The 16,260-nt window shown below is 41.5% G+C and overlaps 1 protein-coding gene and 1 long non-coding RNA gene across 2 annotated transcripts in view; one reads left to right on the plus strand and one right to left on the minus strand.

Moving 5' to 3' along the window:
* SMG6 (SMG6 nonsense mediated mRNA decay factor) overlaps positions 1-16,260 on the plus strand; it is a 289,497-nt gene that overhangs the window by 98,356 nt on the left and 174,881 nt on the right. The window lies entirely within an intron of this gene.
* Positions 1-16,260, minus strand: part of LOC141231153 (uncharacterized) — a 128,897-nt gene that overhangs the window by 29,497 nt on the left and 83,140 nt on the right. The window contains exon 5 of the long non-coding RNA XR_012297567.1: positions 9,462-9,808. This is a non-coding gene — a long non-coding RNA (uncharacterized lncRNA). The remainder of the gene's footprint in view (positions 1-9,461; positions 9,809-16,260) is intronic.

Here is a 16,260-nt window from a genome sequence, read left to right on the forward strand (position 1 = left end):
TGATTTATTCCTTCTAAAGACTAGGGGGCACTCATTACGGGTGGAAGAAAGGCGATTCCGGCAGCTAAATAGGAAAGGGTTCTTTACAGTCAGAGCAGACAGATTGTGGAATGTCCGACCACAAGAGGTAGTGATGGCCAACACTGTAACGGCTTTTAAAAAGGGCTGGATGATTTCCTCGATACAGGTAATATTGTGGGTTACAGTTAAATTAGACAAAATGTTACAACTATAGTAGTACATTTGGTACGGTGATGGTGATTACAGGGTTCTAGGACTGATCGCCTTTCTCAGGGTCACAAAGGAGTTTTTCCCCTGTGACACAAATTGGCTGAATGTTTCCTGGGGTTTTTGCCTTCTTCTGGATGAACAGTGTAGGCATTGGGTAGTATTAGTAGTGATAGGAAAGTTACAATAATACTGTATTAGGATAGCAGGATGCTAATATTAGTAACAATATCAAATAGTTACATTTATAAAAATAAAAACAAATTAAATTAATAACTGCAGTAGTTCAATAAGTAGTGTAATATTAAATATACAACTAGTAATAACAGAATTAGGTTTGATCCAGGGTTCTTGGACTGATCGCCTTTTCTCGGGGTCAAGAAAGAATTTTTCCCCTTTCACACAAATGGGCTGAATGTGTCCTGGGGTTTTTGCCTTCTTCTGGATCAATAGATTTAGGTACAGTAATACCATTATTAGAATCACAAGATTAATACAAAATCTAATACTAATTTAAAAAATTATAAACGGGTTCATTTTTAATTGTGATTGTGCAGCGTTAATAAAAATGGTAATAATACATTTGTGAGGCCTAGTCCCAGTTGGTTAGTGAGTTAGTGTAGGGAGTACAATTGGGGGAGGAAAGGTTCAACTTGATGGACCTAGGTCTTTATTCAGCCTATATTACTATGAGCAAATTTTCACAGATTTGCTCTGGTGCAGAATAGATTACTTATTTATCTCGCTTATCTTCAGTTCTAAGAACACCCCAAAACATATATACTTATTTGCTAATGATATTATCTCTCTGTAAGTTGCACTTTTAGCAGTACCGTAGGTGTTGTGCTTTCATCTATCTGAAAAACACCAGCGAGTCCTTAAGATTCTCAAGTTGTTCAAAATGATTTGCTCTTACTCTTTTTAGTTACATTTGCATTTTGGGAAGAGACAAACAATATGGCTACCATTATAGCACCAATGAGAACATCACCCATCTTTCCTGTAGTCCTGGCAAGTGATTAGAGGCAGGACTAGTTGGGGAAGCTTTCCTGGCTCATTATCATATAACAAGCAGCAGAATAAAAGTTCATTATTGAAAAAAACAAAACAGACATCAGCAAATTAGTATTGCACATAAAATACCATTTGAGAATAAAGGCATGACCGCTATAGTAGTGTTTGGGGACACTCGGGGGGATGGGGCAGGTTCCCTTTAAGGTTGTGTGCCCATGATGAGCTTTTATTGCTTTTTTGACGCTGCGTGTTTTCGCTGCACAAAAAAACGCGGTGTCTCACAGTCCTAGCAAAGTGGATGGGATTAATAGAGATCTCATGCCCGCTGTGCTGTTTTTTTTATTTTGCGTAAACTCATCGGTGGTGCATTTTTCCAATCCTGATTTCTCTATTTCTTCCCTGCACTTTACTTTCAATGTTGCATAAATGTGTTTCATTTCAGATAACCCAACTGTGCTGTGGATTAGGTGGTCATTACTCCCACTTACTCCTCTCATGTAGTGATGGTACAGCGGTGGGCCTGCTGTGCAGATGAGAAGAAATATCTAGCGGATCAACAGTTGGGCCCATTTTTGCCCATTGCAACAATTTCTACTAATACAGTATTGCTTATTCCTCATCCTACAAAGGAGTCGCTGCTGCTTCTACTTAAACCGAACATTCTTTTCTGATTTGACACCAGATTTGTTCTCCCTAATTCATCTGCGTTGCCCCCTCCTTATTATGGAGCCCATCAAGTTTTCTTTACAGCCATGACTCGAGATGCTGGCTCGGCACATTGTTAAAGTTGACCTCACAGTTCATTGCAGTAAAGAAAAATGATGTGCCCAGGGACCCCGTGTTAAGGGAGATGTTTAGGTATGTTTTGTAAGTGTCTACATATATTTTCGTTAACACTGGTTCCAAATTCTGTTTCTGGTGATTACGACCAGTTTGGTTTTGCTTTTTTAATATAGTGGCTTTATTTTACATTTATTTACTGGCTGTAGATGGTTTATTATATTGCAAAACTTATCTTTTTTTTTTTCTTTAAAGAATTAGTTTACTAAATGGAGGGGGTGAGGTGCACTGATGAGAGTAAGCAAGGGTTGTTTCCTGCCATCATGTCTGCCAATATTTTAAAAATATATTTACAAGGGATCCTGAAGGGGGACAGTCACTAGTGGACATTTTTTGCTCCAATTTTTATGGCACTTACAAAGGGGCATTGCTCCCAGGAGCCTCTGGGGATGTGTCTTTAGACTGCTCTGCCCCCTCGATAAAAAATATTGAGTGCACTAAATTAAAAGGCTTATGTTTATAGAAGCATATGGCGGATATGTTGAAATAATCACACAAACTGGTCCTCTTTAAAAGAACACTGAACCTAAAGATCTACGGCCCGATTCATCTTGATGAAAAAGTTTTAATTTATGAAGAGGTGCATCTGGAGCGTCTGACGAGTGACATACGCCATACCAGAGATCTTACTCCGGTCAGGTACTGGAGTGAGATTTCTGGTGTGGGGAATGCCACCACTCATCATGAATTAGATGAGGTCTGGTGTCTCACCTCTGCCCTGCCCCAGCTCTGCCCATTTTGGTTGAGCTTGGAGAAACTGGCGTGAAAGCTCCTAAATTTGCAAAATTTTGTCACAACTTTGAATTGCACCTACATTTTGTGTCTGTTCAAAGCTTTTACACCAGAATTCTGGCATGAAAGCTTTGATCAATTGGGTCCTTAATTTTTTCCATTTTCTCTGCAATTAAGGAGCTGACGGTAGTGTTCAGTGGTATTTGCAGGACGTCTGGAACAACGTCTCCCATCACTACTTAATTCTGCATATGCTCCGTCATATACAGTTGTGCTCAAAAGTTTACATACCCCAGCAGAATTTTTGCCTTCTTGGCCTTGTTTCAGAGAATATGAATGATGACAAAAAAACTTTTTCTCCACTCATGGTTATTGGTTAGGTGAAGCCATTTATTGTCAAACTACTGTTTTCTATTTTTAAATCTTAATAACAACCAAAAACATTCAAATGACCCTGATCAAAAGTTCACATGCCCTGGTGATTTTGGCCTGATAACATGCACAGTATTTGTCACAAATGGATTTGAATGGCTACTAAAGGTAACATCCTCACCTGTGACTTGTTTGCTTGTAAGTGTGTGTGCATAAAAGCTGAGTGAGTTTCTGGGATCCAGACAGACTCTTGCATCTTTCATCCAGCCACTGACGTTTCTTGATTGTGATTCATGGGGAAAGCAAAAGAATTGTCAACGGATCTACGGGAAAAGGTAGTTGAATTGTATAACACAGGAAAGGAATATAAAAAGATATCCAAGGAATTGATAATGCCAGGCAGCAGCGTTCAAATTGTGATTAACAAATGGAAAATCAGGGGCTCTGTAAAAACCAAACCACGGTCAGGTAGACCAGCAAAAATTTCAGCCACAACTGCCAGGAAAATTGTTCGAGATTTAAAGAAAAACCCACAAATAACATCAGCTGAAATTCAGGGCTCTCTGAAAACTAGCGATGTGGCTGTTTCAAGATGTACAATAAGGAGGCACTTGAAGAAAAATGGGCTGCATGGTTGAGTCGCCAGAAAAAAGCCATTACTGCGCAAATGCCACAAATTAACTCGCCTACAATACGCCAAACAGCACAGAGACCAGCCTCAAAACTTCTGGAACAAGGTAATTTGGAGTGATGAGACCAAAATTGAACTTTTTGGCCACAACCATAAACGTTACATTTGGAGAGAGGTCAACAAGGCCTATGATGAAAGGAACACCATTCCTACTGTAAAGCACGGAGGGAAATCGTTTATGTTTTGGGGATGTGTGAGCTACAAAGGCACAGGAAACTTGGTGAAAGTTGAAGGACAGATGAATGCAGCACGTTGTCAGCAAATACTGGAGGCAAATTTGAACTCATCAGCCCGGAAGCTGCACATGGGGCGTACTTGGATGTTCCAACATGACGACGATCCAAAACACAAGGCCAAGTCGACCTGTCATTGGCTACAGCAGAACAAAGTGAAGGTTCTGGAGTGGCCATCTCAGTCTCCTGACCTCCATATCATTGAGCCACTCTGGGGAGATCTCAAGCGCGCAGTTCATGCTAGACAGCACAGGAATTTACAGGAACTGGAGGCTTTTTGCCAAGAAGAATGGGCAGCTTTACCATCTGAGAAAATAAAGAACCTCATTCACAACTACCACAAAAGACTTCAAGGTGTCATTGATGTTAGAGGGGGCAATACACAGTATTAAGAACTGGGGTATGTGAACTTTTGATCAGGGTCATTTGGATTTTTTTGGTTGTCATTAAGATTTAAAAAGAGAAAACACAGTAGTTTGACAATAAATGACTTCACCCAACCTATAACCATGAGTGGAGAAAAAGTTTTTTTGTCATCATTCATATTCTCTGAAACAAGCCCAAGAAAGGAAAAATTCTGCTGGGGTATGTAAACTTTTGAGCACAACTATACTTATATATGTGTATTAGTCTGTTCTAGAGGACGACAACCTTTGTTTTGGTTCTGCTTTAATGCTTCATCTACATCTCTCTGATTTGCGTTGCGTTCTAGTGGCTGGGTGGGCACAGTCTTTGCAGAAAAAAATAATCTATTGTTCTTGAGGAATCTGTAACAGTATAGCTGGAAGGAGCAGCACAAGGGGAAGAGATGAATTCTGACATCCAGCGAAGAGTGCAGGAGGGCTGCCAGCATCCCGCCCGCCTTATGCCGTGACGCTGTGTTCTCTGATTCCTTCATCCGTTGCTCTCAGAAACCGGAATAGTCGGGGGACTTTTGAGAACCATCAAGCTCTCTGCAGCTGCGGCGCTTGGTTTATTGCTCTCAGCTGGCACTTGAACCCCGGTCTCTGGCTTTGGAGCAATTCCCAGCTCCGATCCCTGGAGCTTTCTCTACAGCTGTGTGACACCGTGCTGACCCTGAGTGAGGATAGGAAAATAGAAGCCATGCCAAGCCAGAGTTTCTTTTTCATTTGGAGTCTGGCTGCCTGCCCATGACCAGGGTTACATAATGGGAAACACAGGCAGGGCTGCGGGGCCAGCGCTTCACCAGGCAGCCTGGGGCTCCATCCTGCCATGCCATACATCTTGCAGGCTGAGCCTCTGTATGGAGGTCTCCCGCTTCTGTTTGTTTTTATTCTAGATTTCCCTTTCCTGAGCCTCATCCTAATGTCCCGTGTAAGCATCAGGGGGGAAGGCGCAGGTACTTTGGGGCGGGAGGGTGGGGAATGGTAATGGGGCAGGGGTCAGGTAATTTCAGGACACCTGGGTGAATGTGTGGGTACCCACAACACGTCTCCGTTACCTTTCGTCTCTCACTATGGTGGTCCAGCGACAGCATTTAATAAGGAGACCAGAGACTTTGAGCCTTGTGGATGTAATGAAAACCATTTGTTCAGATTATTGGGAGAGGATAGAAATTGTATTTAGGCAGGGTCAACTTCTGTTACATCTTTCCACTGCTGCAGAAAAAAAATATTCCCAGAGATGGATAGACTGCACATGTGAACTCGCTTGCTCAATGATCATGTTTTTTGATATTCCACAGTCCTGCAGCTGCACTTTTCACTTTTTTTTTTTAAGAGTTTGAAAAGTCTGCTGGGGATTAAGGGTTAATAATTGCTGTAGCTGGGATTAACCCTTTCTGAGCCAATGATCTTCTACATCTGTAGAAGTCACAGAATGAAGCAATCTATGACATAACGGACATTGTTCTGGAACGACGGCGCTGTACGTGCATCCTACAACACCTTGGGGTAGGGTAATTAGTGGGAACATTTCCAAAAGGAGTGCTGCCCCGCAGACTTCTTCCCTACCCCTAGACATTCGCACGTTGACCTCGTCGTGTGCACTATTTGTGACACAGCCCTCTCCCTGGTAACGGCAGCGGGTGATGTCACAGAGAGGGGATTATGGAGGAAGGGTTTGGTTGTGGAAGGAAAAGCTGCTGCTTTAGAACAAAACATTTCCAGGGTACCGGGGGTCTAGGAGGAATTCTTTCCAAAGCTTCATTATCTTTGTAGTGCCCATAGGGGGATGCACTATTAATAGTAAGGTCACTGGTGCGGTGCTGCTGGACGGAGAGTTCCGGTATGTCGCCCCCAAGCTACGTGCATTTTTTTATTATTAGACTGGCATTCACAAACCCAGACAGCATTTATTTCTTTATTTTTACACCTTTTGAATTGCTTTCACATCTGTTTTTTTTGGGGGGGAAGGCATAGGTTTGCTATTGCGTTAATATATAGGAATTGTCATTTGCTATCTCTTGTGGTCTCTTCAGTAATATATCGGAGCCTTCTGGCCTACCGTTGTATGTCATAAATAAAAATCTCATTGTAGCAAAGCCTTGGAAAGTTATTGTCCATATAAGTAAAGCTGCCCATACATCCAAACTATAATATAGCCAAAATGATTGATGCAAGTGATCGTGTTCGCATTGGCAGGTGTTAGACTATTGTCTGCCAAAAATGTTATCCGTCAGGTTGGAAAATTTCAGCTGTGGTTTGCTAAAATTAATGTGTATGGCAGGATTGTCTAAATTCAGACAACCCTTTTCCACTACAAGCGCATCCTCCTGCTTATTACTTTATAGTTAATAAATAAGCATTTGATCCACCAGGTAAGTTTGGCATGGGGATGCTGGATCATTCACACAAATGCTTTGGCAGGTGATTGATCAGCCTTACTTTAGTCGATTAGAAAATTACATGCATGGCCAGCTTAAAGGGGTTTTCCATTATTTTTAGGCTAAGCTCACATGAGTGTATAAAAAAATCGTCCTATTTTCATTCAGAAAAAAGGCACAGTTTGCATCCAATTCTCTTCCGTATGTCATGTTAATTTTAATAACTGCTGATTAATAAAAACAAGACCAAATACACTTTCATATTTTAAAGAATTGCAATGTATCCATAAAAATCAGATGCTATGTGGTAGATACGTATGAGATTTAATTTTTTTTTCCACACCAATAGACTTGAATTGGCGAGTCTCATCTGACATATGGAACAAATTGGTGCATGTTGCAATTTTTTCCACTCGCAGATTTGGTTCATGAAAAAAACAAAAACTCATCTGAAAAGCCAATTGCATAACTTGGTACTAATGCTGTGTGCAATGTCAGTTTTTTCACATACACCTACCTCTAAGACTAAAAATACTTTCGTGTGAACTTGGCCTTACATTTATGACCTAGCCTTTGGCCAGGTGCAGACGACAGTGTATTCTCATCCGAGAGAATCTGGGCGATTATGCTAATCACACTCCGATCAGAGTATAATCATAGTGTGATCCCATTCTCTCAACTGAGGAGAACGTGGGAAGAAAAAATTCTTTTAGTCAGTGAAAATCTGTGTCAAATGTCATCCGAGTGCAGTCCGATCAAACTCTCATGTACGCAGCATTTTATTTTTACTCGCACCGACGCGATTCGAGGAAAAAGACTGACATGCATGGTCCCATGGACTAACATCATATTTGCACTTGGAGCGAAAATACAGCTATGTGCATGAGCCCTTAGGATAGGTCATCAGTAGGGATGGCGGACCGCTGGAAGTTCGGGTTCTGATACCTGACCCGAACTTTTGAGAAAGTTTGCTTTTGTAAGAAAAAAAAAAAATATCTGTCTCTCTCTTTCTGTCTCTCTCTTTCTGTCTCTCTCTTTCTGTCTCTCTCTTTCTGTCTCTCTCTTTCGGTCTCTCTCTTTCGGTCTCTCTCTTTCGGTCTCTCTCTTTCGGTCTCTCTCTTTCGGTCTCTCTCTTTCGGTCTCTCTCTTTCGGTCTCTCTCTTTCGGTCTCTCTCTTTCGGTCTCTCTCTGGGTGTCTCTCTCTGGGTGTCTCTCTCTGGGTGTCTCTCTCTGGGTGTCTCTCTCTGGGTGTCTCTCTCTGGGTGTCTCTCTCTGTGTCTGTCTCTCTGTGTCTGTCTCTCTGTGTCTGTCTCTCTGTGTGTGTCTCTCTGTGTGTGTCTCTCTCTGTGTCTCTCTCTTTGTGTCTCTCTCTCTCTGGCTGCCGGTGTGAACACCGAGCATTTCTGTTTGGATTCGCCCATCTCTAGTCATCAGTATAGGATTAGTGGGGACGCTTCATCCCAATCGATCAGCTGTTATCACCTCCTTAGGTGGTCAGATGTAAAAACAGTGTATGTAGTGGAACACCACAGCTCCAGCACACTGTTTATATATTCATTTGAACAGAAGTTTGCCCTCAGTACCCAGCAGTGGCCACTACACCGTGTACTGATCTGCGGTGATCCGCACTGTACACTGCTTATATCTTGCCATCGACGGAGGTGATAACAACTGATCTGTGTGGGTGGCAAGTTTCAGACCCCCCCCCCCCCCCCCCCCTTTTCATCAATTTTAAATTGATGACTTATCCAAAGAATAGATTGTCAATTTACAAGTATTGGACATTTCCATCCATGTAAGAACAAAAACAATCATCCACTGATCACAGATCTATGCTATTATTGGTTATTGGCCTACCCCAGGCGTGTGCTGTTTGGGAGTTTCAACTTGTTAGACCTTCACATGCTGTGAATTAATGTCCATGTGTCATAAAGAATGACACGAGCTACATATTTTATGCATTTGCACTTGTAACTTGTATGTTTTTATGTATTTTGTTAGGATGCAAAAACTCCGCTTGTCTTGGGCTCTCAATGCAAATTTCTCTTTTTTAGGGCAACATTGTAAATATACACAGAGGAGGAAATAAATGTCACATTCAGCTTTTTTTTTTTTTTTCACTTTTTTGAGATCCCCTGACTGCATCTTATCCATGGGGTAAAAAGAATTGGAGTTTACTTTGATCATAATAATATTCTTTATTTTTATATAGCGCTAACATATTCCGCAGCGCTTTACAGACATCATCGTCGCTGTCCCCATCGGGGCTCACAATCTACATTCCCTATCAGTATGTCTTTGGAGTGTGGGAGGAAACCAGAGAACCTGGAGGAAACCCACGCAAACACAGGGAGAACATACAAACTCCTTGCACATGTTGTTCTTGGTGGGATTTGAACCCACGACCCCAGCACTGCAAGGCTGCAGTGCTAACCACTGAGCCACTGTGCTGCCCATCATGCCCAATTCTTCTCCATAAACCTCCATGCCTGCTGAGATTCCTCAGTATACATCAGCTCATCAACCTATTCCACCCAAGTAAAGTTCACACTACTTTCAGAATTACCTTTTAGGTGTTGGCGCTTGTCATACTGTCCGCACTCTGGCTCGCTTTTCTGGGGTTGATGTTTCACATCCCTCAGTTCTCCTCCTCCCCAATTCTCTGTCTGGTAATCTGTGGCAGAAGGGACTTTTATTTCCTTTATCATTGTCATCTCTTTTTCCTCTCCTCTTTACGTCTCAGTATTTGCTGTTATTTATTCTTGGGAAGCGATCTTTCTTCTTTGAAGGGTGAGCAATAGTTTTATTGTTTTCAGTAGATCTCATTACAAAGTGAAGTATAATGCGCTGCTTGCTCAGTACGATGGTGTCCCGGTGGTGGGCTGTAGATCTGGACAAGCAAAGGGCAGTGTCCTAGAGGATGATAAAACATCTGTGGGAGATACGGGTGCTCAGGGTCTATGACATCACCAACATTAAGGGCTATTTGTTATGTTTTCATGACCAATTTAGCTGCCTAATTGGCATTTTAAATAATGACATGGTGCCATATCAGGCGATAGGATAGACCGTATTCTTGCGTTTAAAGGGGTTGTTTGCTTTCATTGCAAAATGTCCCAAAGGCTTGATCTGGGTTACAATAACAAAATCGGCTAGATTTGCTGACTGCTGTTTTAGCGCCACCGCTCTGCTGCTCACAGTCAGACTTTGTTGCAATGGCTGAAGCGGTTATGACATGTCTACAGTATGGGACCACTGCAGCCAATCACTGAATTCAGGGTTTATGGCTACTTACACAACACAATTCAACTGAGTCCTAAGATTATTAAAGCCTAATACCCCTTTATCTCCTTGGCAGTGGCTGCCATATATGTACTGTCACTGTATGGACAGACTCGACAGCTGAGCCTGCTACATGCAGCACGGGTACCGTTGTGTTACATAGAAGGCACCAGACTACGAATGCCACTGTTAAAGTACAATAGCATCTAAATGTCTTTAAAGATGGTGGCCATCACTTCTGATGCCCATTGGCACTCCCTGCTATGTGACCGCAGGGTGCAGATCAGTGGCCTTCTGGTGACCGCTTATTTTTGAGATCTCCTATCAAGCCCAGAGGAGATCCTTTACTTCACAGTGCACTGCTATGCTATTGTATCACATAGGTGACACAGAGATCGCACATTATAGCGAAATGTAAAAAATGATGTGTGCCTAATTGTCTGGTCTAATAAAATATAAAAATATTTATCCCATGTGGTGGACGCTGAAACAAGAAGAAAATCTAAGCACCAGAGTTGGTGGCTTTTGGTCATTGCAACCCCCCCCCCCACACACACACACACACCACCACCACCACCACCACCACCACCACCACCGCTAAAATGCAATAACAAGCAATCAAAACCTCCTGTGTACACCACAGTTGTATCAATAAAACTGTTATCTCTACGTGCAAAAAACCAAGCACAGGTCGAACCACACATATTGTTCTGGAAAATTATGTTGCCACGTCATTTTTACTGCAGAATAAACAGTGTAAAATGAATACCCCCCCCAAAAAATGCTTGAAAAGTGGGTGTTTTTTTTTTGTGTGTTTTTTTTCACCATTGCACATCACTTTCCTCCCCCATTTTTCAGTACACTCTATGGTAAAATAAATTGTGCCATTCAAAAGGCGTCACGCAGGAAAACAAGCCCTCATATGACTGCGAAAAAATAAAGTTATGGCTTCTGTAAAAAGAGGAGGTAAATGAGAGAAAGTCGAGTCCTTCAAGGGTTAAACAAATCCACTAATACCTGCTTATAGTTGGAGAGGACATTTCTAAATTAGTAATGTTAAAGGCAGTGCAGCTAACAGTGAAAGCTGAAAGGAAACCACAAATCCTATTATTTGCATTTATGTCATCTCCATTATAAAATCACTTCTGGTACCAAAGCGTTAATCTACATGGCCATAATATGGACTCATTTTAGCATTTGCATTTCATCTCCAGCCCGATGGCGGGTCTAATGACCTGCACTTGCTGCATCGTAGGCTTATACAGTGCTATAGGTTCTGTTTGAGACCCATGGCTCGGCCGCGAATTGCCATCATAGTAAAAAAGCTAAAATGCGGCCACGTTAGTCATCTGAATTAGCCATAACATATTTTCTAATGGCTTCCTTGTCAGTCTGTCAGCAGGGTATATAACAGGCACAGTCATTACCCACCAATCCAGTGCCTAGTTCTGTGATCTCTAACATTTCTTATCTATTATTCTCTTATTTTAGAGCCTCCTATCTTTCTTGCTCGTCGTTGCACTTGATAGATACGTTTTTATCTAATCCGATGCAATATAATACTGTATGATTTTTTCCTGGCTATTTTGACCTTAGCAGTTTTTCTATAGTCTCTCTGTTTTACTAGAAAATTAAGTGATCTTGCCTTTCTCTCTGCTTCATTCACTTTTAGGCCATGTGCACACGGTGCGTTTTTTATGTGGTAAATCCGCACAGAATTGGCCCCAAAAACTCATTGCAAACCTTATCCCAGCATTTTCCATGATATTGTGCAAGATCTGTGCACATGATCAGGATTTTTCCTTACAGAATTTCATGTGCGTTTAAGGAAGCAGCTTGTCCATTCTTTGTGCGTTTTTGCCTGCTTTTTTCCTATACAATACATTTGAAAAAACCACATGGCAAATCCGCAGGCAAAAACGCATAAAAAACACTGCGGATTTTCCGCTGCCAAGAGGTGCGGAGCCTTGCAGAAATGCTGCAGAAATTCCTACAAGCAAATCCTGATTGTGCGCACATAGCCTTAATCTTCTTTTTCTGAACATAAATAATGACCGCATGCCCGACCTGTTGGCTGTGCTACATATTGACTTTTATTGGAGAAAAAAAAGCTGTTAAATCAATTGACTCTGTTAAATTGTTTAGTACTTATTTCCAGTAAAATGTAACATTCCTGTTCAAATAATTGATCCTGTATTGGAGGTGTCATAAACAGGCTTCCAATTGCCTTTTTTTTTTTTTTTTTTGCCTGAGCAAAAACTTACAACTTTTTTTTGTCCAGTCAAAAAATATGCTTCGAGGTGTGCAAAACATTGTTTGGCATTTTTCTTGTTTTGTGTGTGTGTTCTTTTGTTTTTCTTTCTTTATAAAAAAAACGCAACTTGCTCAACAATTTAGGAACAATTCGAATGATAAATCCCTATGTTTTTATACATAAAGAGAAGATATACAGTACAGACCAAAAGTTTGGACACACCTCATTTAAAGATTTTTCTGTATTTTCATGACTATGAAAATTGTACATTCACACTGAAGGCATCAAAACTATGAATTAACACATGTGGAATTATATACTTAACAAAAAAGTGTGAAACAACTGAAAATATGTCAAGAGTATGCAAAGCAGTCATCAAAGCAAAAGGTGGCTACTTTGAAGAACCTAGAATATAAGACATATTTTCAGTTGCCGACTCTGTTCTAGCTTTGTCTGCACTCGCTTTCCCGGGGCTCACTTGACGTTGTTGCGCGACATGAGTCCTGCATTCAGTCAGCGCTGGCGTCACTGCCCCCGCCTTCAGATTTAGAAGGGGTTGTCATAGCAGTGATTTTGAAAAGACGGATACAGAAGGAAAAACTATGGTCTATGATGAAGAGAAGATGAAGGTGCCAAAGTATGAAAGAAAAGGTCAGGATATGTTTTTTCCCACTGGACTTATTTAGATAAGAGTGTAGTCTACTTGTGATGTGAACAGACCCTTAGAAAAAATATTTGTAACCTACACAGTCAGACCATTGGTTAAGTCTAGTATAGCCGTACCGTCTCTATTATGATAACCACCTTCTATCCGCGATGGTGAAAACGACTGCTGTGTCTAGAGTGTTTCAAAGTTTTACGAAGGAACTTGTATAATTACATCAGCAGCTGCACGAAAAGAAGCCAGATCAACTTCTTGGAAGCACAGCCTCCTAATACAAGCATTACAGCATTCACCCAAGAGCTAATTGTATTCATTTATCCTTGTCATTTCTTAGGATAATCACCAAATAGCAAAACTATTTTCACCTGGACTGCTCCGTAGTTTGTTTCCTAATATCTTGATTTCACATCATTGACTAGTTATTTTCAAAGTTTGGCATTTAGGCCCAGTTGACGTCATACTTGATACCAAAATTATCTGTCTTATCAGTTTTGGAATACATTTTCATTAGTTTATTGCTATGATCAACCGGCTATATGTGGTCTTTGTATCCTGCACAGATATAGTATATAATGAATCTGGAGATTGCAGCATCTCTACCATCATTGGATGCATTAGACTGGCCGTTTATGTAGGGTCCCACAGATATACAGTGCCTACAAGTAGTATTCAACCCCCTGCAGATTTAGCTGGTTGACACATGCGGAATTAACTTGGCATTGTGACATTTGTACTGTAGATCAGCCTGGAAGTGGGAAATGCACTGCAGCAAATTTTGGTTTTGTTTTTTTTTTGTTTGTTTTTTTAAAACGTTAAAAGTTAATTCAGAGTGTCATTTATTATTCAACCCCTCAAACCACAAGAATTCTGTTTGGTCCCCCTAAAGTATTAAGAAGTAGTTCAGGCACCAAGAATAATGAGCTTCACATGTGTGGATTAAAGAACTCTTTTGCCAGCCTTTTCTGACTATTTAAGACCCTCACCAAACTTGTGAACAGCACTCAGACATGGTCAACATGGGAAAGACAAAGGAGCATTCCAAGGCCATCAGAGACAAGATCGTGGAGGGTCACAAGGCTGGCAAGGGGTACAAAACCCTTTCCAAGGAGTTGGGCCTACCTGTCTCCACTGTTGGGAGCATCATCCGTAAGTGGAAGGCTTATGGAACTACTGTTAGCCTTCCACGGCCTGGACAGCCTTTGTAAGTGTCCTCCCGTGCCGAGGCCAGACTTGTCCGAAGAGTCAAGGCTAACCCAAGGACAACAAGGAAGGAGCTCCGGGAAGATCTCATGGCAGTGGGGACATTGGTTTCAGTCAATACCATAAGTAACGTACTCCACCGCAATGGTCTCCGTTCCAGACGAGCCAGTTTGCTCATGATCACTTGGAGGACTCTGAGACAGACTGGTTCAAGGTTCTATGGTCTGATGAGACCAAGATCGAGATCTTTGGTGCCAACCACACACGTGACGTTTGGAGACTGGATGGCACTGCATACGACCCCAAGAATACCATCCCTACAGTCAAGCATGGTGGTGGCAGCATCATGCTGTGGGGCTGTTTCTCAGCCAAGCGGCCTGGCCATCTGGTCCGCATCCATGGGAAGATGGATAGCACGGCCTACCTGGAGATTTTGGCCAAGAACCTCCGCTCCTCCATCAAGGATCTTAAGATGGGTCGTAATTTCATCTTCCAACAAGACAACGACCCAAAGCACACAGCCAAGAAAACCAATACCTGGTTCAAGAGGGAAAAAGTCAAGGTGTTGGAGTGGCCTAGTCAGTCTCCTGACCTTAACCCAATTGAAAACTTGTGGAAGGAGCTCAAGAATAAAGTCCACATGAGACACCCAAAGAACCTAGATAACTTGGAGAAGATCTGCATGGAGGAGTGGGCCAAGATAACTCCACAGACCTGTGCCGGCCTGATCAGGTCTTATAAAAGACGATTATTAGCTGTAATTGCAAACAAGGGTTATTCCACAAAATATTAAACATAGGGGTTGTATAATAATTGTCCCACACTTTTATGTTTAAAATTTAATAAAATTCAACTGAGCAACATAACTTTTTGGTTTGTAAGATTTATGCTTCTGTTCATAAAACCTACTCTCGTTTGCAGTTTGAAGGCTCTAACTTATTTGCATCTTATCAAACCAGCTAAATCTGCAGGGAGTTGAATACTACTTGTAGGCACTGTACATACTGGCCGGAGCCCCGTTATAGTGCTGATTGAGCCATACATGCACAACACCTTGGGTGCACTACTAACTTCTTCGGCTACTACTGTTTTTAACATGATCCCAAATGTTTGCCAGAGCCATGACTGCAATAACGAATGTTTTTGTTTTTTTTTTAAGCTGATCACAATAGATCGCATTGCCTTATATATGTCTTTACAATTTCTATTAGAGTATCTTACACTGAAACTTAAAAGCTCTTTTAAGGCATAACCATCTTTCAGCAACCCAGTTTTTCTTTTCTTGCAAACTTCCCGTATCCAAGGTCGTCCATTCACAATCTCGGTAGATTGTTCCAGGTTCACTTTGTGTTATTTGTCCTCCTTATGGACACATTCACACGCTAATATTTTGGTGAGTATTTGATATCAGTATTTGTAAGCCAAAACCAGGAGAGGAACAATATCAGAAAAAGTATAATAGAAACACGTCACCACTTCTGCATTTATCACCCTCTCCTGGTTTTGGCTTTCGAATAGTGATGTGAAATACTGACCAAATACTGAACGTGTGAACGTGGCCCAAGATGTGCTATCACTCAGAGCTCTCTGGATGGATGTGCCCAAAGCGCTGCATTTGGCTGGGTACCCCATAATTAAATCCTTTAATATTATAAGTAAATCATTGAATCATCCAGTACCCTCCTCTCCTTACAAAGGTCTCCCTGTACCATACTGACACGCACGCAATGCAACGTGGAGGACATTAGTAAACTGTATTTGGTTAGTAAACTATTCTGACCCTTTTATGTTGCACTGTTTTTGCTGGCCACATAATTACAATATGCTTTGGTCTCTCTTCATCTCATCTTTGCCTTTTTGATTTGCTCTGAAGCCAACTACACATGCCCACCATTTATGTTTGATCAGACTGATTAATTTTTTTTTTTGCCCTATTGATTTAGGGTGATATTGTTCTTTACCATA

The sequence above is a fragment of the Phyllobates terribilis genome, unplaced genomic scaffold (assembly GCF_046119375.1).
Source record: "Phyllobates terribilis strain yellow unplaced genomic scaffold, ASM4611937v1 Scaffold_2__4_contigs__length_985480577, whole genome shotgun sequence".
NCBI lineage: Eukaryota > Metazoa > Chordata > Amphibia > Anura > Dendrobatidae > Phyllobates > Phyllobates terribilis.